Source organism: Phacochoerus africanus, chromosome 1, assembly GCF_016906955.1.
Source record: "Phacochoerus africanus isolate WHEZ1 chromosome 1, ROS_Pafr_v1, whole genome shotgun sequence".
In the NCBI taxonomy this organism is placed as follows: Eukaryota; Metazoa; Chordata; class Mammalia; order Artiodactyla; family Suidae; genus Phacochoerus; species Phacochoerus africanus.
Genome location: NC_062544.1, coordinates 200,218,469 through 200,222,408, shown reverse-complemented (window position 1 = coordinate 200,222,408; position 3,940 = coordinate 200,218,469). Strand labels below are relative to the sequence as shown.

General features: G+C 38.7%; 1 pseudogene; it reads left to right on the top strand.

Moving 5' to 3' along the window:
• Positions 1-2,303: 2,303 nt before the first annotated feature.
• Positions 2,304-2,727, top strand: LOC125112858 (26S proteasome non-ATPase regulatory subunit 10-like; annotated as a pseudogene).
• The last annotated feature ends 1,213 nt before the right edge of the window (positions 2,728-3,940 follow it).

The following is a 3,940-nucleotide window of genomic DNA, read 5'->3' as shown; positions in this document are numbered from 1 at the left end:
TCAGGGATATAACGCTATTGTACAGCTCTGATGATGTTATAAACCACAAACCCTATACATTACTGAAATACATAACTAAAAGACTCCCAGTGAATTGCTTTTCTCTTTTTTTCTGCTGCATCCATGCACGCATGCCTCTCTCATTTGACAATGATTTTTGTTAGTGTTATTTGTTTATTGCTTGCTTGCTTGCTTTAAACACAAGTAGCATATACCCCTCATCATTTTAAACTCATCCCGGGAATTTTATTTTACCTGTATGAGAAAACTGTGCTCTATCAACATCAAGATACCATAACTTTCACAGACTTTCATTGTCCCCACAAATGCACTTATAATCTGATGCAATCATGCTCTAAGATCTTCGGATGCAGTCAAGCCTTTATTTAGGCTGTATTTCGTATTTCTACGACGTTCATAAAACAGCACTTAAATTTTTTCAGTCTGTTGCAAGGCTTTGCTTCTGTTAAATCACAAACTGCACTGCAGTAGGCAAAGGAGCTATCTAAACTTGGAACAAATGATTCTCTAGTTAATTGTCATGGAGACAGCTTTAAGTCATGGCCTTCTTGAGTAAGACTAGAATCCAAATCAGGCTGTGGAACATTTATCCATTACACATTTTAAGAGCCAAATGAAAGCACATTAAGGGACAGACTGGGTAAAAACAAGTCATTCAAATGATGCTCCAGTGACATCCCTTCTTTGAGTGGTGGTAGATGAAGCAGAGTGAGTAAGAGTTATGAACCTCATCACAGCATCAACTTTAAGGAGTTTAACTGAGCTAAAATGAGGGAATAAAGCAAGGAAGAAGGCCAGGAGAGGCAGTAAACAGGTAAGTGATTTTTCTCAATAAAGAGGAGAAAATTTTCAAGATGATAGTGAAGGGAGAACGTAAAGGATGGGATGACAGTTGTGCAGCAAGCCAGAGGAACTATCCATCTGGATTACAACAGGGAGCAGACCCTGGGAGAATGAATCTAAGAATGTGAACTTGATTGAATATCTGATATGTGTGTGTGTGTATACACACACACATACACAAAAAAAAATTTAGACAACTGGGGGACGGGGTATGTGACGATAAATTAGTTACAAATGTCTAAAAAATATACCAATATAAAAAAGATATGTAAATGGAAAGTGATTACCACTAACTTCAGAGAAAATAAAAAGTTATGAAAGATGGTAAAAAAGAAATTAAGGAGTTCCTGCTATGACGCAGTGGGTTAAGGATCTGGCATTGCCAAATCTGTGGTAGAGGTTGCAGCTGCAGCTGCAGCTGCAGCTCAGATTCAATCCCTGGTCTGAGAACTTCCACAGATCTTGGGTGTGGCGAAAGAAAGAAAGAAAGAAAGAAAGAAAGAAAGAAAGAAAGAAAGAAAGAAAGAAAGAAAGAAAGAAAGAAAGAAAGAAAGAAAGAAAGAAAGAAAGAAAGAAAGAAAGAGGGAGGGAGGGAGGGAGGGAGGAAGGAAGGAAAGAAGGAAGGAAGGAGGGAAGGAAAAGAGAAAGAGAAGGATATCTTATTACTACGATCTAATTACTTGTGATCTACATGTTGTTCAGTTAAATGCTTCTATTTCTCTAATATCCATTTGGTTATATTAAAAATAAAACGGGAAATACAAATCATAAAACATATATTTTTTCTTTTTACAGCTCCCCCTGTAGCATATGTATACTCCACGACCTGGGGTTGAATCGAAACTACAACTATGGCCTATGCCAGTCACAATAACATGGGATCTGAGCCACATCTTCTACCTATGCCACAGCTTGCAGCAACACCACATCCTTAACCAAATGAGCAAGGCCAGGGATAAAACTCACAACCTCACAGAGACAATGTCAGGTCCTTAACCCACTGAGTCACTACAGGAACCCCAAAATAAAAATTTTAAAAGATTACCTGCAGAGAAAGGCACACAGTAGCTAGACATTTCGAAGATATATTGTTTTATAGACTTGACTTTAGAGCCAAGTTAACATTTTACATATCACCAAGCAAAATTAAATTTTTAAAGGCAGTCTCTACTGAGATTGTGGGAAAGTTTTGTTTGTTTGTTTTTGTCTTTTTAGGCCCAAACCCTCAGCATATGTAAGTTCCCAGGTTAGGGGTCAAATTGGAGCTGTGGCTGCCAGCTTTGGATCCCAGCTGCATCTGTGACCTACACTGCAGTTCAGGGCAACATTAGATCCTTAAACATCTGAATGGGGCCAGGGATTGAACCCACGTCCTCATGGATTCTATTTGGGTTCGTTACTGCTGAGCTACACCAGGAACTCCACTGTGGGAAAGTAAAATGAAGGGGTGTGCATCTAACCTAATTGTCTGCAACCTGGCAGCTACAACGGGAAGTTGGAAGAGTTGAAGGAGAGGATCCTGGCCAATAACTCCCTGACTATCGGCACTGACCAGGTCAGGAGAACTGCATTGCATCTGGCATGCTTAGCTGGACACAGAAACTGTTGAATTCCTACTGCAACGTGGGGTGCCAGTGAACGATAAAGATGATGCAGGTTGGTCTCTTCATATTGCTGTTTCTGCTGGTGAGATGAGACCATTAAAAGCCTTTCTGGGAAAAGGTGCTCAAGTGAATACTATTCCTCTACATTATGCAGTTTCCAAAAACAGGCTGTCAAGTGCAGGAAGGCGGGACTAATCCAGATGCTAAGGACCGTTACCAGGTCACAGCAGTGCCCCAGGCAGCAGCCGGGGACACTTAGCCTGTAATGAAGAGAGAATGGAAGAAGCAAAACTGCGAATGTCCCAAGGAGCAAATATTTATCTTGAGAATAAAGAAGAGAAGACACCCTGTAAATGACCAAAGGTGGTCTGGGTTTAATTCTCAAGAGAATGGTGGAAAGTAAAGCAGCTTGGATTTATTCTTACTTTGTATGTTTTGTAGTGTCCTCTAATGTCCTGGAAACCAACGTACCTGTGCACATGACATCATCTATGAATGATGTTTTCTCATCTCCACAGCCTTATAAACATGTTGAATATTGTTCCTAATGAGATATTAGTTCTAAGCTTACAATTTGTTTCCAGGCATTGAATAATGGTTGAGACTGTTCTAATATTGTTGTATGTCATTTTGTATTGAATTTTGGTTAATTTTGAGTAAGCAGTTTTGGTGTTGTGAGTCTTCAGCACCCTCTGTCCCCTTCTGAGGCAGAACAACCCCAGCAGCACCAGGTCTCTTGTTCTGCCAAATATTTCTAGGTGGATTCTAGAATGTTCCTCCATACAGTTGAAACAAATCCAAACTCATTTTGCAAGCTCACTCAGAAGCCTATGCCAAATAGTTCTGTGATTTTCTTTTTCCAACAATATGGTTTAATTCATTTTTGTTATAGGAGGAATACTTATATATTTCGAGGAACAAAATTTAAGTTGGAAGGTGTGCTATCCAAGATTGGCATTTATAAATACTAAAATAATGAAATGAGTAGCCTGAGTACCCATGTGTCTTTTTAATGAGGTATTTCCCTCCGAAATAAAATGTATTGTTTTTAAAAGGGAAGTTTTCAAGTACCTATATTAAGTCATCCTGTATTGAAAAGAATGTCAATCTTGTTACCATGATATGTAACAAAAATGTATGTTGATTTGTATTTCAGAAACTAAAAACATAAAAGGTTTAGAGAATCTCCCCCCCATCCCCTGCAAAATGCAATCTTGAAAAAACTCAAAAGTAAAATGAAACAAATGAACCTCAGTGTACAGCCAGGTGATGGCATAACCTCTCAGAGAGGGACGATTCCAAATGACTTTTTACAACACAGTTACTTGACCACACGTTCTTAGCAGGATATACTCTACGACAATAGTTTTCACTAATTATATTATGGTAGTAATAGTAGTATTGCTATTGTTATTCCAAGGCTATTGTATAGTTATACTGATGTATTTGAAAACTGGAATTTCAATGTGAAT